The following is a 22,825-nucleotide window of genomic DNA, read 5'->3' on the forward strand; positions in this document are numbered from 1 at the left end:
CGGACAAGTGAGGATTGATATTTGGTTGCTTAACGTCCAGTTGCCAATACTTCATTCATTTTTCTAATGTCAGGAACTATGCCATTTATCAATATTTCGATTAAATAATTAAACTTATAGAATTAATACTTAAAAGTTTATTTATAGTAACCATATGCCGGATGAACAAAAAGTGTGCCATTTATTGAAAAACATATGGTTTGGTATAACAAGAAAACTTCTCTAGTGTTCTAAACATTTCTCACATAACCCCTCCCCCAAAACCCCCACTTCAAGCTCTGGATCCGCGCCTGCCCAAAGTGCTTATTACATTATAAAATAAAATGGTATTCATCTTCAATTGTTGAAATAAAGATGAATTGTAAAAAAAAAGAGCATTGACACCAGTTTAAACTTATCCTTCATAGAAGACAGTTATGATTTATTCTATAATTCTCTTTTTAAAACGTAAAATAATTTTACCTCTTGGAGTTTTTCTATATTACTTCTGTAATCAAATTTTGAAGAACCCCATGGACACCACATACTCTCAAATGTCTTTCAAGGAATAATGATAGTATGTGAACTCTTGTGTTGTTTGTAAGGAAATGAAATATCAAAAGCCTTTATTTCTCAATTTGTATCTCAAAATAGAGTTCGATAATTAAAAAAAAAGCTTGCATAGCAATTTCCTTAAAAACTAAATATATATAACAAAGGCAAAGTTTTAAAACACAAAATTTATTTTTTATTTTTCTCTCATAAACTTGAAATTATACCACGCTAAACCGTTAGGTTAACAACCATTGATTAACAATAAGTAACGATCAAAAGACAATTGTTTATTGGATTAGGTTGATTGAACATGATAATTCGGGAATCTGCAATAAACCGTTTGTCACGTGGCGAGTGGCACGCGTTTATTAAAAAGTCATTTAACTTCAAAATTACAAAATCTATTGATACCTAACTTTATAGATATGAGGTTTTTAATCATATCCTCTTATATTCATGCTCGCTGTGATCTTAAAACATCGTTTTAGTGTCCTTAATGCAAAAACTTTCTTCTTAGTGCACTAAGAAGTCTTTTGCGGTATTTCTACACACCGAAATATATGGCCTTATTATTGGTAATATACCATATTAGTGTCACTAATGGCTTAACGTGTTACCAAATTAAAAAGAAGAAATAGGCTCAAAACCGCATTTTTAACTTTAGATTTTTTTCAATCCCACAATAGAGAAGAGGTCCGGTATACAAACTAACTAAAAAGTCCAGTTGAGAAGTTTAACTTTTAACTGTTTCTTGACGCATGCAAAAAAATGCAGTACCTGGTTACAGTTGCTCATTGACAAATTATCATCTTTCGATTAAATGATCTTAAATCTATTTGGTCTTAATTTTAAAAGTTATTAAATCTAAATGTGAAGTGATCTAAAATGTTCAATATTAATGAGTATTTTCGCTGTGAAATGAATCTAAGGCAGCAACCATTTGATTTTCTGGGGGGGGGGGGGCTATGATTTTTTTTCTGTGCAAACTTTTTTTTTCGCCTTCGGCGAAGAACAATCTATTTTTTTTACCGACAAACCGAAAACAAATTTTTTCTTTCAATTTTAGCATTACATATAGTGGCAGCTGAGGGTGAAACAAACAATTTTTTTTTCTCAGGGTCCAAAACAAATTATTTTTTTCACCAAAACCTGGAAACAAACTTTTTTTTCCAAAAAAAACCATAGCCCCCCCCCCCCCCCAGAAAATCAAATGGTTGCTGCCTAAGGTCGTCTAAAAGTATATACATGTGTATTTGACCCGACTACTGACTATTCATTATGTATGTATAAGGGGGTCTGAGCGGGACTCGGGATTGTCGAGGCATATTTTTTGTAAACGTGACACATGAAAGTCAAATTATGACACGAAATCCCGAAATCTCGGGCTTTAAAACACGAAATCCCGAGGTCCCGAAATTCGAAAAAAGAATTATCGCATCCCGAAAGGGTCAATCCCGAAATCCAGAGCTTAAAAACACCCGATCCCGGAGTCCCGATAAAGGTCCTATATCCTCCCTCAAATTATTGTGCCGTGAAAATGCGAAATGAAGTTTAGCGGGACATGGGAAATTACAAAAATATCAGAATTGTTCACTTATATAGTGTAAGCGTAATGGCATCATGCGGGAATCTAAAAAAATAAATAGTAACTAAGCGGGATCCGTGAACAGAACCCCCAATGAGACCCCCATTAGTTGTGGCTTATTTTGGTCTTTTTAGTTCGTTTCTTTCCCCTGTACATTACTTGACCGTTTTTGTAAAACAACAGCACTCGAGGTCTGACAGTATTTTACCAAGAAATGCACAAAATATTCAAAACAAGTTGCTTTCTTTAAAAAAAGAAATGCAATCGTAAACCCAAATGCTTGTTTGGCATTATATATATATATATATTAGATAATTGTTTAATAAAGATGTATTGTTTTATATTACTTTTGTTGTGCATAAGAATTAGAAACTGACATTGCCTGTTCACCTAATTTAATACCGGCTTCACACATCAACGTATAGATCCGACGTACGTCGGCCGTGGTAAAAAAAATCATGCAAGCTACCAATACGCTAGTGGAGTATGTTCGATAAGGTCATAAAATGGCCCCTCTTTTTAGCGTAAATTTCAAATTCAGATTTATCGACCAATATCACGATAAATTATAGCTAATACATTGACTAGCTAGGATATAAATCATTTTGTTGAAAATTTTACGTTTCTGCGTTTCATTATGACGTCACAAGTTGTACTCAAATTGATTTTTCACGAAAAAATCAATGAAAATGGGTGAATTTCCATAGATTATTGGACAGGAAACATAGAGCGCATATGTCGACAACAAAGATCTTTTAAAATAATGTTTGTGAAGACATTTCACATGTCCTATTTGAATCTTAAGCTTGTCGACGTCTGCGCTCTATGTTTCCTGGTCCTTCCTTTGGTTGAAATCTAGCTGATTTTGTCAAATTTCACCAAAAGTCCTTATTTTGACCTTTTTTGGATGTAAAAATCAACGTGTTAGAATTAAACTTTGACAAAAAAAAGTTCTGTTTAACTTTCTAACATGTCTTTAAGGCAACTTAAAACATTTATTGTCTTGTAGCTATGAACTTTATAATTGGGGCCAAATATGGCCCTTACCGAACTTACTCCTTTGATGCATTCAACCTGTCAATCATATCTGTATCGTGTGCACAACGACCTAAAACGTGTATTGGGTGTGCGTAAAGCGTACCTATGCGTTTCTCCTAGTCTTTCTACATTCCCGACTGCAGCTCTGTCTATATGTGAATGTTTGTCAATAAGTCTGTCACATTCGCCAGTCTGTTTACATGTTTATGTGACAGCGGAAATTCACGTTTCACTTCTTGTTTCAGATTTTCATGTTTTATTGTATATATTTATATGTTTTAATAAAGATTCTTATTTTCATGATTTTTATAATAAAAGTTCATCTCTAAGTTTTATAACTTTACAGATATCTGATTTCACATGGAAAAATATAGTTTCGTAACTTTTAATCTTCATAGCATTGTTTGGTAAAATTAAGTTACATAAAGAATTTACAAGTCAATTAACAAAGACTTTTTCACAATAGATAGCAAATAAAGGATTACATAATTTAGTACAATTTCCTTCTCAATAATTTAGTTAATCCGTCCCTTAGTGACATATGTGAGTCACATGATTCACAGCGTTACCTTAAGTAACCTTGAGGTACCCCACAGGATTATTTAATGTTTTTCCTTTTCTGCATTCACAGCTAAAACATTCAGCAGAAGCATCCATACTAAGACTGTGGCAAAACTTAAGGTTCCTAGAGAAAAGAAAGGTAGAAGGTGTTAGAGTGTGCACTGAATGTTGGTTTAGGGTTTATAACTCCCTTTTAGCACTATGAACATGAGTTTCCTCATAATTGTGACATCAATACACAGAAAACAAAGTTATAAGAAAATAAGCTTAGTTGGACATCAAAGTTTTGCCAAAGTCACATGAATATTCTGAATGTAAGATCAAGGTAAAACAATTATTATTGAGCACTTTTGTCAAAAAAAATGTGTTTGTACTGCACATGAACATGCACACATTTTGAACTGAATGAACTGAACTTACGAATGAACTAATATATTAAGGAAGGAATAATGAACTAGAAATCTCCTTTGGAATAGAACAAATAACTGAATCTGCGAACACTGATTTTCACTAACCTTTGAATAGAATACAATTGCATGGAATTTGAAACAATAGGACAATATGAAATACTAGAACACTATGAAATACTAGAACACTATGAAATACTAGAACACTATGAAATACTAGAACACTATGAAATACTAGAACAATATGAAATACTAGAACAATATGAAATACAAATGTACAGAACAATGGAAATACTAGGACACTATGAAATACTAGAACAATGAAAAATATGAAATCATAGAAAAATATGAAAAGCATCAGTCATAAATGCTTAATTTATGCAACTTAATGAAAAATATCATTTCGTTTTCTTTTCTTTCGTTTGGTCCCTTTTTGTGTTTTTGTTGCAAGGTATTGACGCACCATTTGAATTGGCAGATTTTGTTCTGGTTCCCAGGTCTTTTCTCTGTATCCAACCCATTTTACCAGAAATTGTTGTTCACCATTGATCTTTTTACTTTGGACAAGTTTTTCAACATCATAAAATTGTTTTGAACCATCATCTATAGGTTCATCAGTATCTGAAGTATCAGCATCTTGATTCAGAATAATTTCATCATTGTCTGGATTCAGTGGAGGGACTGGATTTTGGAAATTTGGTTGTTCTTCCCTCCTTGGGTCTGGACGTGGAACATCAGGAGGAGGTGCATTTTGATCTGGACGATGATCTGGGGGAGTGTATATTTTCAGCCTGTTTGCATTGATCATGCTTTTAAGCATCTTGTTGTTTTCACACCTTCTCAATTTGTATGTATGATTCAGTCCTTTGGCAACTATGTAGAATGGACCATCTTGTTTTCTGTGTAATTATGTTTACCAGTCCGTCTATGCCAACTGACTCGTCTACATGTTTACTAGCTTTGACATAGCTTTCCGTAAGTGCGATTATTTCAGTGATTTGTGTCTATTGTTTTTATGTAAGTGGTTATTGTGCACCTTACCCATATTTTTAGGGACGCGAATTGCAACTGATATTTTACAGTTTTTTTCTTGCGATGTGTTGTCCTTATGGTTTGGTTCATTAGGGAGGGTTGGGTTTATGGCCACCACATTGTTTATGTACCAATGTCCATGCTAAAGCCAGGAACATGTAGTACAGTGGTTGTTGTTCATAATTCATGTCGGTCAAGTTTTTTTCGTTAATTATTTTGTTATCAATACGGCTTTTTAGTTTTGTTTGATTTTTGTTTTTAAATCTAATAGCCGACTAAATAGAGTTTTTTTTTTTCATTTTTGGAGGCCGCTCGGTGGCCTTTAAAGACTTACTAACACGTCATTGTAACTCTGGTTGATACTTGTATCATTAGTGCTGGACCATGGTCGATCCTATGCACCTTTGAGGCAGGCGGGATATTTTTGTAGATATTGTACAGCTGAAACTAATGGGAGTAGTTCCTGTACTTATATGTCTTGTTCCATGTTGCATGGTTGGAGAGGGTGTAATATCTTCTGTAGGTTTGATGAAGTTTCACCCGTATCGGACTGCTCCTAAATGAAAGCTTTAAGGCGACGAGTATTTTTGTATGCAATGTGCCCTTAACGTGTCTAAAACTTATCTGTAGCGTTTTCAACGCTCGTGCAGAGTGTATAATATTTATGTGCAGTTTACAGGTATACGCTCGACAAACGCTTGAGCTGAATGAAATTTTTTATGTTCCATTAAAGTTTTCCTGCAGGAAAAGCGTTCACCAAGAGCATACCTTTGCTTTTCGACGTACTTCAAACTTATGGAACGCGGGTTTAAGTGCTTGCGTAGCGTTCCTCTGGTGAGCAACTAAGTTACGCATACGATGATACGGACTTTGTTAATTTTCTTTTTTGACTGATTATTTTACATTGTCTTTTCGGGGCCTTTTATAGCCGACTATGCGGTACGTGCTTTGTCTGTTGTTGAAGGCCGTACGGAGACACATAGTTTGTACTCCTGTGTTATTTTGGTTTCTTGTAGATAGTTGTCTCATTGACACCAAACCATATCTTCTTTTTATACGACCGCAAATTTTGAAAAAAATTTCGTCGTATATTGCTATCACGTTGGCGTCGTCGTCGTCGTCGTCGTCGTCCGAATACTTTTAGTTTTCGCACTCTAACTTTAGTAAAAGTGAATAGAAATCTATGAAATTTTAACACAAGGTTTATGACCATAAAAGGAAGGCTGGTATTGATTTTGGGAGTTTTGGTCCCAACATTTTAGGAATTAGGGGCCAAAAAGGGCCCAAATAAGCATTTTCTTGGTTTTCGCACTATAACTTTAGTTTAAGTTAATAGAAATCTATGAAATTTTGACACAAGGTTTATGACCACAAAAGAAAGGTTGGGATTGATTTTGGGAGTTTTGGTTTCAACAGTTTAGGAATTAGGGGCCAAATAGGGCCCAAATAAGCATTATTCTTGGTTTTCGCACAATAACTTTAGTTAAAGTAAAAAGAAATCAATGAAATTTAAACACAATGTTTATGACCACAAAAGGAAGGTTGGTATTGATTTTGGGAGTTTCGTTCCCAACAGTTTAGGAATTAGGGGCCAAAAAGGGACCCAAATAAGCATTTTTCTTGGTTTTTGCACCATAGCGTTAGTATAAGTAAATAGAAATCTATGAAATTTAAACACAAGGTTTATGACTATAAAAGGAAGGTTGGTATTGATTTTGGGAGTTTTGGTCCCAACAGTTAAGGAAAAAGGGGCCCAAAGGGTCCAAAATTAAACTTTGTTTGATTTCATCAAAATTGAATAATTGGGGTTCTTTGATATGCCGAATCTAACTGTGTATGTAGATTCTTAATTTTTGGTCCTGTTTTCAAATGGGTCTACATTAAGGTCCAAAGGGTCCAAAATTAAACTTAGTTTGATTTTAACAAAAATTGAAACCTTGGGGTTCTTTGATATGCTGAATCTAAAAATGTACTTAGATTTTTGATTATTGGCCCAGTTTTCAAGTTGGCCCAAATAGAGGTCCAAAATTAAACTTTGTTTGATTTCATCAAAAATTGAATAATTGGGGTTCTTTGATATGCCAAATCTAACTGTGTATGTAGATTCTTAATTTTTGGTCCAGTTTTAAAATTGGTCTAAATTAAAGTGCAAAGGGTCCAAAATTAAACTAAGTTTGATTTTAACAAAAATTAAATTCTTGGGCCTCTTTGATATGCTGAATCTAAACATGTACTAAGATTTTTGATTATGGGCCCAGTTTTCAAGTTGGTCCAAATCAGGATCTAAAATTATTATATTAAGTATTGTGCAATAGCAAGTCTTTTCAATTGCACAGTATTGTGCAATGGCAAGAAATATCTAATTTCACAATATTGTGAAATAGCAATTTTTTTTTAATTAAGAGTTATCTTTCTTTGTCCAGTATAGTAAGCAAGAAATATCTGCAAGAATTTTTTTTAATTGGAGTTATCTTTCTTTGTCCAGAATCAACTTAAATCTTTGTTATATACAATATACAATGTATATTCACTTTTTACTACCAACTGATAAATTTAAATAATCTTTACCATTCAGTGATAACAAGCAGTTTTTTTATATCTTAATATTTTATGATGTATTTAAATGAGTAGTAATTGTTGCAAACTCCATTAGAATATTTTAATTGAAATTAGTTTTGGAATAAGGGAAAGGGGGATGTGAATAAAAAATTGGGTTCAATTTTTCTCATTTGAAATTTCATAAATAAAAAGAAAATTTCTTCAAACATTTTTTTGAGAGGATTAATATTCAACAGCATAGTGAATTGCTCTAAGAGAAAACAAAAAAATTAAGTTCATTTGAATACATTCATTCTGTGTCAGAAACCTATGCTGTGTCAACTATTTAATCACAATCCAAATTAAGAGCGGAATCCAGCTTGAATGTTGTGTCCATACTTGCCCCAACCGTTCAGGGTTCAACCTCTGCGGTCGTATAAAGCTACGCCCTGCGGAGCATCTGGTTTATATTCGACATCTTATCGCCGACCTGGTTAAGTCTGCTAAAAATGCATGCATAATTCATTTTTAGGTTATCAGTCGTAATGAAAGTGGCACATTTAATTCGTAGTTTCATTGCTTGAAGTATCATTTCTTACATCTGCATAGTCAAATGTGGGGTTTTTTTTAAACAAATTTTAGATTTAGATTTCAGTCACGGTAATTTCCCCCCTTTTCATATTGAATATCTATACTTATCAGTCGCATTTTAATGACGAAAAGGATTCAGAGGTTATTATGTGACCTCCTGGTTTCAGTTAAAAAAAAGTAAAGAATGTTGCAATATTTAAACAAAGAAAATAACTTTAAATTTGCAATATTAATGAAAATAAATAAATACGGACATAACTTTCATAATTAATTTTAACGTTATTTTCAATAAACGAATCCTCGTTTTTACACCTATTTGAGGCACATATTTATGATTCCCATGTCCTTCGTCTATCCTAGACGTAAAATTTCAAAAAGTGCTAATATTTTTTTTAAAGATTTTATTTTTAATTGTTCTCGTTCAAAATATTTTATTTTTTCATTTTCAATATCTATTTAATTTTATTTTTAATAACCATTTTTTTTTTTATTAAAGTTGCAACATTTAAAAAAAAAAATGTAATTTAATCATATGCAAGAAAGACTTCCCTTTAATTTCAGTATAAAAAACATGTACATCTTCACTTAACGTAAAATCTAAAATAAAATGCTACTAAAGCTCTTTCTAAAGATTTTATTTTTAATTATTCTCGTTCAGAATATAAAGCGCATTGTTTACATAAAATCTTATCTCATATCTAGCACAGCTGGTTACATCGTTTGACTAATTAAAATACTACGCATGTAGGTTAATATTAGCAGCTTGTAATTGTGTGCAAGAAAGTATTATATAAATTTCAGAACATACGTAAAATATCTCGATAGCAACTTAAGATGCTAATGCATATTCAACAGATTAGTAAGCTATTGCGCATGCATTTGAAAAGTGGTCATAGCTATTGCGCATGTATTTGAAAGGTGGTCATGGAAAGAACAGAAGTGTTCCGAATAACATCCGGTGTTCCGAAAGACTACATCACTCGTCCAATATATACTGCGTAAACCCTCAGGGGTTTACGCAAAAAAGGCCTAGAAAATTTAAATATTGGTATGCACACATACTCCCCTGTCAGCACAGACAATTATATTTTTGTATAAAACGCGCCAAACTCGTTTCTAATTTTTATAATATAACTGAAAAGAAAATTGAAATGGAAATGGGGAATGTATCAAAGAGAACAACATGACCAAAGAGCAGATAACAGCCATAGGTCACCAATTGGTCTTCATTGCAACGAGAAGATCCCAAAACCTGAGACTGGGGTGGATCCTGGACTGGGGTGGATCCTGAGTCATATAAAGGGGTTCCTAACGCAGGACAATTTTTTTTTTTTGGGGGGGGGGGGGGGGTGGTCAAACTACATGTCCCCATTCAAATGCATTGATCGTCCATTAAAGAAAGGGGGGCTTCCAACATGTCCAACCCTCAGCCCCCATGGATCCGTGCCTGTGAGTCATGCTTTAGCTTGCCATAAAACAAAAATGTATACTAGTTGAGTAATAATGGACGTCATACTAAACTCTTCAATACAAAAAAAGAGAAACTAAAATAAAAATCATACAAAGGTCACAAAGGCCATAACTTCTGGCTCCTAAATAAGAAAAAGTGCAAAATGCAGTGGGGATAAAAGCCTTTACTGTAAATTCCTGAAATTACAATTAAATAAATCATCTCGCATCACTGTGCATTTCTTGAAATTGGTCGTATTAATAAATGCATGCAATATTTTCAGAAAATTTCAATATATAGGCTTTTAAAAGTCAATCTTGTGCATGATTATAAATGATTATACTCGCACAATTAACACATGTGGTTCTCAAAACTCAAAGGTGTCTATGCTATTTATGACAACTTTTCATACCCCCGCTTTCAAAAAAGGGGGGTATACTGTTTAACCTCTGTCTGTCAGTCCGTCCCATGAATATTTTTCGTCGCATTTTTCTCAGGAACTACAATACAAGGATTTCTGAAATTTGGTTTCAGGGTTTATTTAAGTCATTTATACCGTGTGATGCGTTTTCAGATTGATCACTTGTCAACTTCCTGTTAACCGAACACTTGTATGATTTTACACATGATAGCCAAGTTGAAAATTTTCGTCACATTTTTCTCAGGAACTACAATACAAGGATTTCTGAAATTTGGTTTCAGGATTTATATAAGTCAGCTATACCGTGTGATGCGTTTTCAGATTCATCACTCGACAACTTCCTGTTTACCGTACACTTGCATATTTTTACGCTATTTATATTATCCACTTGCGTCGGGGGTATCATCAGTGAGCAGTAGCTCGCAGTTTCACTTGTTAATCAAGTATAAATTTACAAAATATGTTTAGAAATTAAAACTATATGATTTTTAGGTTTTTAAGCATAGATATAGTAGGTCAGGATCTGCGAACTCTCACTGACTGACTGAGCACATAAATTCAACACTTGTTTTTTGGTGATGTTGGTGTTGCTAAGTGTTTTGTTTTGTTTTTCTTTTCTGCATCTTATGTTTTGCCTTGGCATTGTCAGTTTCATTTTCATTGCCTTTGGTTTTTTTTTGTTATGTTAAATAACAAGTCACATATAATCATGATAATTAAGGTCCTTTTTAATTTTTAGGGATTTTAAATTTTTAATTTAAAGTTAGGGATTTTATTCATAAAAGGGGGAGATTTTCCAGTACGTATACTATTAATATTGCTTTGAGCAATTTTCATGAAACTTGGTGAATTATTATTGTATAACATAAACATGATAATTTTCCTTTTAATTTAAAAAAAAAATCTGATTTATGGCATTGTACTATTATGACTTGGGATTAGGATAGTCTCAAGAATGCTTTCACAAATTTTTATGAAACTTTGGTGAATTGTTTTTATATCTTGACATAAACACCCTTTTTATTATTATGACCCAAAGTGGAGGGGGCATAATGTTTAACACTTGATCGTTTGTCCGTCTGTCCCAAAGTTGTTTTTTGTTCTCTTACATAAAATTACTTTAGTTTGCCTCAACCAAATTCAATTAAACTTTTACAAAAGCTTGTTATCACAATACTCAGATCAAGTTTGAATTTTGGTGATGTCAGTGTTACTGTTCTAGAGTATCAGAGTTATGCCCCTTTAGAAATGGGGAAAATATGCTGAATTTTTGGTTTCCTGTTTTCTAAACTTTAGTTTGTCTCAACCAAATGTTATGAAATCAATACACAATGCTTATCACCACAAAATACAGATTAAGTTTGAATTTTGGTAGTGTCTCTGTTACTAAATTCTATAGTTATGTTCTTTAAAAATGGGATTTTTTTTTTCGGCCTTATAACTTAAGTTTCCCTCAACCAAATTTTATTAAACTTTAAAACAATACTTTTTATCACAATTTTAATCAGATCAATTTCAAATTTTGGTAGTAAAACTTTTACCGTTCTTCAGTTATGTTCCTTTGAAACTTTGAATAATATTCAAGCTGGAGTATCATTCCCTATTTATCATGTATATTTTTTTATAAGATGCAGAGTTAAGGAACTTTAGTTGTTGCAAAGTTATTTAAAATTTGTCCATTTTCAAAATCTTTGAAAGGTTTTAGAAATGTATTTGTTAAAAAAATCGCAGCCTTAAACTTATAGTCACTTGAGAGATCTATAAATTGAGCCAAATTATATACATGTTTTATGTCAATGAATACCACTGTTTGTGCATGTTTTGTTTTTTTTGGAGGGCAGGGGTCTTATTTGCGCAGTGCTCATAGTTTTTTAGTCGATCAATAAAATTCATTTAAAGCTTACAGACCAGCTATAAGGGCAAGAAGCTTATCACGCACTCATGGTTTAGATTTTTATTAAACACACATTAATATACATATAAATGTACATTAAACAGAAAAAAATATTGATGCAAGATGTCATTCAACTTTTACTCTTTTATGTATAGGACAAGAACTATAGAAGATACAGAGAAATAATATACAGCAGAAATGATAGGCAATGTAAAATTTGCAGAAGCCAACTAAACCTAAATGGTAAGGCACCTTTTAATTTTAAAAAGTTATTGAACTTGAAAGATGATAACTAGTATCATGATTACTATAAAAATTCAAAGTAGTGGTATATATTAAATATGAAAACTATCATGGCTTTGAGAAAGCAATTGTAGGCCTGTTACGACCTTCAATAATAAGAAAATCCATACCCTATACTATAGTCAAAGTAGGCAGCTATAAAAGACCTAAAGATGAAACATTGAATCAATCCAAACTGTAAAACTAATCATGCTAATTGTCTAGTTTATAACAAAATAAATTACAAAAAATAAATATGACCGGTATGAAACAACAACAACAACAACCACTAAATTTTAGTGTCAGACTAAACTGACAAAAGCTACAGGCTCTGAACTTTGGACAGGCACAATAGGAATATGGCAAGGTTATATAAAAATAAGATGCGGTATGATTGCCAATAAGACAACTCTCCACCAGACAACCAATGATGTAAATTTCCTGCAAACATGGACTTGACGACTGTAAATCAACTAATTTTTCGTGAATACTTTATTTGGCATTTTATACTTTCTAGTCTACATCGCAGTTATTTATTTTTCTCGAGTTCAAGTTTTAATGTATTTTAATAAGGAAAGATACACATGAAAAACATTTATTGCTGTTTCTCTCTCCATTTATAACATTTTATTTGTTTATTTTGTGTATTTATAGGTGATCAGACATCTTGGTTTTCATGATCAATAGGTCATTACTGAAGAGGAAACCTAAAGTTGAAATTTATTTACATAGTGCATAATTGGATTAATTTGAAATGGAATGTGTGCTTTCCTGCAAAAAAGAAATAGGAAATTTCAACATTATCACATGATAATGACCATATAAAACAAAATGGAGTTCTATCATAGATACACAAAAACACTATTGCATAGAAGCAACAACATATCTTAATCAAAAGAAAGGAGAATGCAGAACAAATACTATTTTGTTGTTGAAAAAAGGAACACCAGTTTTATCCACTCACTTACATCACTCCCTCATATCAAATATACAGAAGAAGATCATTGAAGAACAATTTGCAAAAATGATTTCTCTTAGAATTGAAGGGAATTGTTTAGTGAATGGAATAATGTATTCACTGAATTCTTACATAGTGGATTGAATAACTGTACACAAGCTGAAACAGAAGAAATTCTAATTTAAAATAACACGAAAAGTGTTTATTTTATTATTTAATCTGCAAATATATAAACAAATTCTTTAGAACACCACAAATGATATAATGACATTCAAATTGGTTGCTTATTAATGTATCGCATTGAAACAATTACAAAGAAAACAGAAGCATTTGCTCCAAAAAAATTATAAATCAAAGTTAAATTTATATAAAAAGTATAAACAATACCTAGATCTAAACAGTCAGACTGTATTATTTTCAATGTCATTAAAATGTTGAGTCAAACATTTATTAAAGTTTAAAATATCATTTGCATCAATTATACAGTCTTTTAATAATTATATTCATACTGTTTGTATACATGGTGTAGTGAAGAAATGTTTAACAAGTAAAAATAATGAAAAACATTTCCTTAAGGGAAATTTGATGTTCAGAAATTTCCTTGGAGGAAATTTGAAGAACAATGATTTCCTTAGAGGAAATTTGTTGTCTTGAATTTTCCTCCAAGGAAAAGTGTTTGTCAAAAATTTCCTCACAAGAAAAAGTATTTCCTCCAAGGAAAATGTGAAGCTACAAATTTCCTCACAGGAAAAAGTATTTCCTCAAAGGAAAATTTGAAGCTGCAAATTTCCTCAAAGGAAAATTTGAAGCTGCAAATTTCCTCAAAGGAAAAAGAATTTCCTTTAAGGAAATAGAATTTCCTTTAAGGAAATAGAATTTCCTCAAAGGAAATAATTATGCAGCAAATTCCCTAAGGGAAATCTTTTTCCCTTGAGGAAAAAACAATTTCCCTTGAGGAAAAATCTTTTTCCTTCAGGGAAATTTGATTTCCATTGAGGAAAAGTACTTTTCCTCTGAGGAAATTGTTGAAAAAAGGGGCATAACTTTTTCAACAGTGGTGCTAGAGCCAAAAAAATTTAGGACAAATATCAGGGAACCAATACCAACCAAGTTATCAACTTTGTTTTGACTTAACTCCAAAAATTAAGGTGACAACTTTTGCACTCAGCGGAATTGCAAACTTGTCCCGGAGACTGTTCATACCTTCGAAATTTTATCAGTACAAATGCTGTTGGAAATTATAAGTAAGACTCACAGTAAAGGATAGGATAGCACATAATTTTAGTACAAGTTGTTTAACTCTTAGAAGTTCAAGGCATATACATGATGAAAATATTCCGGACCAGCCTATGTTTTGAACTTTGCAAAAAATAGTAGTGCATATGAACTTTCCATTTCAGGATAAAAAAAATAACGAAAGTTCATAGTAAAAGTGCACAGTTTTAGATGTAAAATAGTTCATATGGGAAACAGCAGCATTGTCATCACTTACTTAAGTGCAACTTTAAACAACTAAGATAAATTATTCTGGTTAAAATAAACCCTTGAAATCGTGGCTTTAAAATGGTAAAACGCGCAATACATTAGTGATGCTTTCTACCAAATACACTAGTGATGCTAACGACGATATACTTATGCATTTAATTAACACATCTATAGAGACCCATTAGATATTTTATAACATGTAAACATGTTAATTTATAAGACAACATCGTACTTAGAAATTACTTCTTTATTTGTCTGTTCTCAGTTAAATAATGTTTGGTTAAAAAGTATTGAAGGTGATATTTTCATTTCTTCGTGTATGTATATGTATAGTCCGAAGTCATCTGCTTGATAAACTTACTTTGGGCCATATAGATAAATAGCTAAATCATCGATTAGACAAACATTTGAGTTGACGATACATCATTCTTTGATTTTATAGAATAGTTTTCCATTATTAGTTATACAACTATACAGTTTATACAAGAGAAACACACTTCGTATATGTAAAAGTTCACGAAAATATGCAAGAGAATTTCTTTACAGAAAATGTTAAATAAAAAGTGTGCATTTAATAGTCATTATTTGACCTTTTCTTTTACCAAACTAACTTTTTATACGCCTCGTGTTTAAAAAAAAATTAATATATTCATGATATGATATCAAACTTTCACTGCTATATAATGCTAAAATTAACCTGGTATATCGAATGATACCTACATTAACCTGGTATTAAAAAAGAAATAACAAAATAACCGAAGTCAAAGGTAAACTCAAAAAGAGAAACTTTACGAAACCTTTAAAAGAAAACATGAGACTAATTCAACCAAAGGAACGAGTGAAAAACAGCTGTCATTTTCCTGACTTATCACAGGTATTTTCCTGACTTATCACAGGTATTTTCCTGACTTATCACAGGTATTTTCCTGACTTATCACAGGTATTTTCCGAAGAAAATGTCGGTTTAAACAAGGTGTATGATACTAGTAAAAAAATAAAATTAACGGTACCAATTTTCTTGCACCAGATGCGCTTTTCGACAATACATGTCTCTTCAGTGATGCTCGTGGCCAAAATATTTGAAATCCAAAGCTTATATAAAAGATGAAGAGTTATTATCCAAAAGGTCCAAAAAGTATAGCCAAAATCCGTGAAAGGAATCAGAGCTTTGCATAAGGGAGATACATTCCTTTAGATTAGACTGGTATCTGAATAAATTTAACCTAGTAAACGATACTAAAATTAGTCCAGGATAACATGCTAGAACTGGCTTGATATAAGATATCAAAATTAATCTTGTATATGAGACAGAAATCTATGGGTTCTTTTTATAACCGACTATATCCCACATCTCCTTATTTTCATATGGTTCCTGAATAACTTGGTAGTAGCAGTAAAATCTTAAAAATTGTTTTTATTGGTAGTAACATTGATTTTGTTTTTAAACAACAACAAAACTAACAATTTATCCCTATATATGTACAGAAATAAGAACTACATCCTGTCGATAATGTTAACTTATATATAGGCATTAAACAGGGCCATACATTGCATTGACTGTTTATTATGTTTTTACACTAAATCCATTGGATGTGTAAGGATTAATACCTTAGTCTGAGAGAATTTGATTTATTTACTATTATTAGTAGTTATTGGATTTGAACTACCTTTCAATAATTGCACATTCTTTATCGTTTTGATATTAGTTATCTTAGATCCTCGTATCGATCTTTAAGTAAAGCTCACTGCAACTGATGTTTTACAGTTTGTTCCTATGTTGTGCTGCAACACAAACGTCCCAGGTTAAAGGTTGGGTTGAGCTCTCTAAAACATGTTTAACCCCTCCAAATTATTTATGTGCCTGTGCCAAGTTCATTGAAAATTAATATCATTTTGTAATGATCAGTCCAGCCTAGGATTTTTGCCTGGATATTTTTGTTCTTTCCCTAATATCTCCAAATTTGTATCACTTATTTAAACATTTACAAAAACTTTGGTGCTAAACTTTGTTATTTGTTTAAATGTTTAATGAAAATTGGAAACTACGGTCACGATTGATAAAGTAGATTAAAACCTACTATTAGTTTAATATTTGTTTTTAGTTTTTTGTTTGCTTTCTGTCTTCATTGATATATATATAGTTGATGTTTTATCATTATCGCATTCATTTTTTTATTGCGATAAAATTATAACAATAAAAGTCAGAAGCCTTTTCTCCAGTCTGTGCCGTTGGTTTGTCATATTTGTTTTTCGTTCATTTTTTCGATATATAAATTCAGTCGTTAGTTTTCTCAATTGAAATTTTGTCGAGTTAATTTATAGCCGACTTTATACAACATCTCCTTATTTGTATATGATACTTGAAATAACTCGGTTCATGATACTAAAATATACATGACACATTAAAAACTAAATGTTACCTGATATATGATACTATTATTTACCTGGTCTAAATTATTAAAAGTAACTTTGCATATTGAAACTTAATTTGTTCTGATATATGATGCTATAATACTGATAATTCTATATAATTCAAAAATTAACATGGTATTTGATACTAGAATTAACCTGGTTAATGGTGTTGCAATAAACCTGGTGTATGATACTAATGTTAATGCTCAAGATAAATCGAAAAGTAACTTTTTCAACCGAATTTGTTTCATTTCAAAATATATTATTTTTACGATAGTTCATAGTAAAAGTGCATAGTAAAAAAAAATCAAATGGGAAACAGCATTGCCAATTTTTACAGAAGTGCAACTTTCAACAACTAAGCTAAAATAAATCTGCTCAAATGACAGACCCCTTGAAATCGGGGCTGTAAAAACGTAAAACGCGGAATACATCAAAGATGCTTACGACAAAATAAGTAAACATCTATAAAGACCCGCTGGATATTTTATAACATGTGATTCCGTTAGACTACATCGTACCTTTCAACAACTTCCTTATTTGTGAAATCTTATTACATATATGGAAGATTATGTATGAATAAATTGACGTTTAAGGTGAGACTTTAATTTCTTTGTATTTTTAATTGTGGTTTGCGTTAAATGTCGCTCAAAGGAGTAGGTCCAGTAAGACCTCTTATTGGCCCCAAAATATAGCAGTTTTACAAAATTGTTAAAATGTTAACTTTTAGTTATTCATTGGACAGTAGAATACTTCTGCTATATAAATATGGGCTGATTTTGACATAACAATGCACATAATGCTAGCACCGTTAAGTCATGCTAAATTACTGAAATCTTCACAATTCTAGCATTTTAGTTAAGTTTTAGACGGTTCTCGTGTAAAACGAAAGTGGCCGCAATCGCGTTCATCCATAGTATCGAAATGTAAGTTGTATTTTATTATAATACATAACATATATAAAGGTTGAGGATGAACACGGATGCGGCCTTTTTCATTTTTGACAAAAACCATCTGAAAATGACATTTTTCGGCATATTTGGTAGATTTTTCATATTTCAGCTTAAATCGGTGTTTTTTTTATGACTAAATCAGTTAAAATCTTTCACATAAATTAATTGATTCAAATAAAATAGACACTTAAGTGTTTAAAAAGTGGTCAAAATCTTTCGTCAGATGAACATGAAATTTGAGGCCAAAATCGGTCCTGACCGGACCTACTCCTTTATTTGTCTTATTTGTATTTATCAAGAATTCGTTTTGATACGGATTTTTTGTTCTTCCAATTTATGATCCTATTCAATAAAAGTTGTGGATAGAAGGAAACAAAATTCAGCTTTAGAATTACTCGAATGACAAACTGCAGTCAATAATAATTACACTGTTGTAAATAATGTGTCCTTATGTCTAGAAAATTTAAACAGTGTTTTCTGTTCATTTATTAAGGTATTGTCTTTGGTATTATGGTGTCCTTTGATTAATGTCATGTCGTCAGTGGGGATATTCAATAATGACCTTTAAATTTACATGCCGTCCTTTTATTTTGCTATTTGGACGTCCAACAAAAAATCAACCATACTTGTTTTCTTGAATGAATAAAAATTTTTGGCGCATTTATGAAATATTATGTATTTAATGATTTTATTGTATCAAATGATTCTTGTCACGTTAACCAATTATGACTGTTTTGATTGTTGACACAATTTTGTCAATTTATGGAATATTGCAAATATGTTTTAAAAACACGTATAATACAAAACGATTAGATTGTTTCAGAAGTGAAATTTCAGAAATTAGAAATGATAAAATTGCTAAGTGGAGCAAGAATTGTTTACTTTTCTGGACTACCTGAGATTACCTGTAGTTTTGTTTGAAAAGGTTCCGTGTTGCTCCTGTTTTTGGTAACTGTTGTTCATTGTGCAATTTAATTTTCCGAAGTCTGTGTCGTAAATACCGTAGCAGGCATTTTTTTTTATCAATTTAAAAATTTCACACTCGATTAACTTTTAATGTCGAGCATTTGATTTTATCGATTCTTGTTTACTTTTTTTAATATCTTTTCTGGAACTTGATGGTAATATTTTCGGAAATTAAAAACTATGAAGATTGTTTGTTTGTAGGTATGAATTTCTTAGTAACATAACCTGATGTACTTTAAATGACCATAGACATTTTGTACAATGTCTCTTCTTTTCTATCTAGCACATGTAGCAGATAATAGTGGATTTTCGATTCATACATAGTAAGCTATAAATAAGTGTTTTTTTAAATAAAAAAGTCATGAAAGGAATATCAACTACAATTGTATGTGTGAATTACTCATGCTTAACACAGTTACATGCAATATGTACAGAGATCGCATACCCTGCTGAAAATATTATTGTCCAATGGCTTAAATTTTTCAAACTAGAAGTACGAAAACTATTACTTCCAGCAAAGTACATGGATATCTTTATAATTTATTCGACAGACATTGAAGTTGACGACACATAAATCTTTAATTTTATAGAGTAGTTTTCAAATTTTTAGATAATTAACTTAACAGTTGAGACAAAAGGGAACATAATTCCCGCAGGTTCATTTTCGAGATTTGTTGCGTCTCGTGTTTTCGTATATGAAAAAGTACCCAAATACATGTTTCTTTTAAAGAATTTGCATTAAACGTGATTTATTCTGCAATTGGGTGTCCTACTATACAGATACAGCCCTACAGATATCGCTATGCTGTATCTGTATACTATACAGATATCGCTTTAAAGCTCCGCCCACTGCCGGGCTGAGTATTGTTTGAACCTGTATGACCTCAGAATGTGTATTCGAGTTGCATTCCAATGACGATGACAATTGTCGATTTCAAAACTTGAATGTGTATGATTGTGTTACAAATTCAACCATGTCAATTTCAGCATGCATGTTTAGTGAGTGTCAAGTCTGAAGCGTAGGACAACTCGTACACTTCTGTTTCAAATTGGACAATGTTTTGTTATTTGTTTTTACTGTTGAAATTAGTTGTTATGATAAAATAGATAATTATTCACCTTGAGCGCTGTATTATTGTTGACCATTCGAGATTCTTTTTTAGCGAACCCGTCTTCGGCGTAATGTGTGGTTTTGATATTACTACGCGGGCCTCAAGGGATTACAAATCGAAAATAAATGCTAAATATGTTAGTTTTCGTGATTTCAAAACACAAACAATATACAGAATTAATTGCAGGATAAAGACAATAACTGTTTAGTGTCTTTTAATATCAGCTGTATTTGTACTAGGCTCGAAACAGGTGTAGTAGCTCGCTAAAAGCTCGCATACACCTTGTTTCCTAGCCTCGTACAAATACAGCTGATATTTAAAGACACTAAACAGTTATTGTCTATATAAAAAGTGTGCATTCAATAGTTCTTATTACAACTTTCTTAAAATTTGACGATCCATACGTAAGACTCGTTTCGGGGATCCTTTATTTCGATTTCTTAAAATATAACATATTAGTGTAGTCTAAAATAAGGTTATCAGTGGACTTAGTTGTGTTTCGATTAAATGATTGTCTATCAATGATCAGTACACTGCATGCAACGACAAATGTCAAATTGAATGAATTTGGGAAGTAATTGATAACTATACTAGTCAACAAAAGAAACTATGATATTTATCAAAAAGTAATAAAGCTAAAACAAAATGAGATACACTATGTTCAAAAGCTTTCATTGCACAAATGATAATGAAAATCAAAACATTTAGGAAAATAACTAAATTCCGTGTAAACGATCATAGGGTGCAAATTATTTTTGCGGAAAGTTGAACACAAAATCAACACAATTTTTTAAGTACCAAAATGAATTTTCAAATTTGATTAAAAATATTCAATATGCTAATCAAGTTATGTTCATGTTGTAACTAATGGGTTTTTAATTTTTGGTAAAAAAGTGTTTTTTGAAATTTCAAAAAATGGAAAAAAAGATAAAAATGTTTTCGTCTCAAATCAATTTTTTAGATATCAAAACAACACACTGTAAATTTGAATTTGGAACCTTTCGGATTAGTTTTAAGATTGTAAACGGTTTTTTCTTATTAATTTTACTTTACACATACTGTCAATGGTAACTCAATTGATAATGTTTACATTTTAACGATTTCTTGTGAAGCCGAACTTGATTTCCAAAAAAACAAAGAAACTGTTCAATTTTGAAAATTTGTCTTTAAATGAGAGTTTGTCATCATTAGCTGGAAGTTCTGTTTTTAAAGTTGTCGTTTTATGTAAATTTTGTCAAAAAACTTGAATTTCGCCAAATGACGTCATGAAAGCAAAAACAAATCTTTTTTTAAACGGATTTATATTTCCATGCTTATTAAATATTACTTCCCTCAAACGGAAAACTTCATCTTTAAATTGAAAAAAGTCGTGTATCGTTTCTTTTGTTGACTAGTATATATAAAATTTGTTAAACATAGGCTCGTCAGAAGAATTACCTTTAATTTTTTTTTAAAAGTGTGCTTAACCACCCTCTAGACGATTTGCATTATTTAACATAACAAAAATCCAACTCAAATATATTGGATTCATCCCCCCTTTCCCCTAAAAAAAACAGCTTCCTAAAGTTCTAAATTTTGAATCCCTTATGATACTAAAACAAGATTAAAAAAAACCACAATATATATTATGGGAATCGTTTAATAATTTTTGTAGAGATTCCCTCCTCCCGTTGGTAATACACCTTGTCACTTTGTGAGGGTATACACCCGAATAAGGTATTTAAGTCTACCTGTGTAATCGATCGTTAAGCGTTTACTTACGCTTCATCTTAAAATGATAACTGATTGGTCGTCAGTTCCATGATATAAATAGTGCAAGACTGTTCATGGGATTTTTAGATACATCCATCTTTTAAAAAGTGTCCCAAATTAGTTGATTTCAGTTTAATGGAATTAAGTTCCACCTGTCACAAATCCTAGATATAAGAATGGGGTGCATTTGATGAGTATCTGTTTAGCAAATACATCGGAGTGAAGTGTATCACTGTATGTAACATCCTTATTCTTATATGTTCAGTCACTCATTGCAATCCATAATGATACACGTTAATGCCAATTTGTTGAGGGGTTACGCATTAATAAGTACAAATTAATTGTGAATTGTGTAGTTATATTTACACTATCACACGTCAAGAATATCAATTAAATATCAATAATATAAACATTTAAAAAAAGTAATCATGGTGAAACAGTTTTTGTTCAAATGTGTGGTACCGTGGTTAACCTAACAAGATAAATGGTACTATTTTTTTCTGCGCCAGATCATTTCGACAATCAATGTCTCTTCAGTGATGATCCAGGTCCACTATATTTGAAAAGTCAAAGCTTATTACAACGATGCGCTAATGTGTGTTACCGTAGTTAACTTAAGCAACGTACTGGAAGTTAACGTACTTTAGGATTGTATTCTTATTTTTTCATGTATTCAATGCGTTATTCATTAGCAATTTACTTAAAAGTCATATGAAACGAGCTTCTTGAAATTTTCATGTCAGCAAAATTATTGAACCATTGCATTTATATATACAAGAAAAGTATTGCATGCACGTTTGTATGCCCCACCTACGATAGTAGAGGGGCATTATGTTTTCTGGTCTGTGCGTCCG

At 31.6% G+C, this 22,825-nt stretch overlaps 1 protein-coding gene and 1 long non-coding RNA gene across 4 annotated transcripts in view; both read left to right on the plus strand.

The window, feature by feature from the left end:
- The window catches only part of LOC134723585 (galactoside alpha-(1,2)-fucosyltransferase 2-like), a 107,831-nt gene that overhangs the window by 76,940 nt on the left and 8,066 nt on the right, over nt 1-22,825 (plus strand). The window contains exon 1 of one of the 2 annotated variants that reach the window (XM_063587156.1): nt 17,673-17,784. The exons of the other annotated variant lie outside the window; for it this stretch is intronic. The gene's annotated coding sequence lies outside the window, so the exon portion shown is untranslated. Of the gene's footprint in view, nt 1-17,672; nt 17,785-22,825 lie in introns of those variants that run through there. 2 annotated transcript variants of the gene reach the window in all.
- On the plus strand, nt 2,259-13,730 carry LOC134723584 (uncharacterized). Of its 2 annotated transcripts, none has more exons than XR_010108120.1 (3): nt 2,259-2,310; nt 12,207-12,294; nt 12,988-13,730. It is a non-coding gene; the product is annotated as an uncharacterized LOC134723584 (long non-coding RNA). The 2 variants fall into 2 exon arrangements; XR_010108121.1 differs by lacking the exon at nt 2,259-2,310 and adding an exon at nt 9,317-9,334.

This window comes from Mytilus trossulus, chromosome 6, assembly GCF_036588685.1.
Source record: "Mytilus trossulus isolate FHL-02 chromosome 6, PNRI_Mtr1.1.1.hap1, whole genome shotgun sequence".
Taxonomy (NCBI): Eukaryota; Metazoa; Mollusca; class Bivalvia; order Mytilida; family Mytilidae; genus Mytilus; species Mytilus trossulus.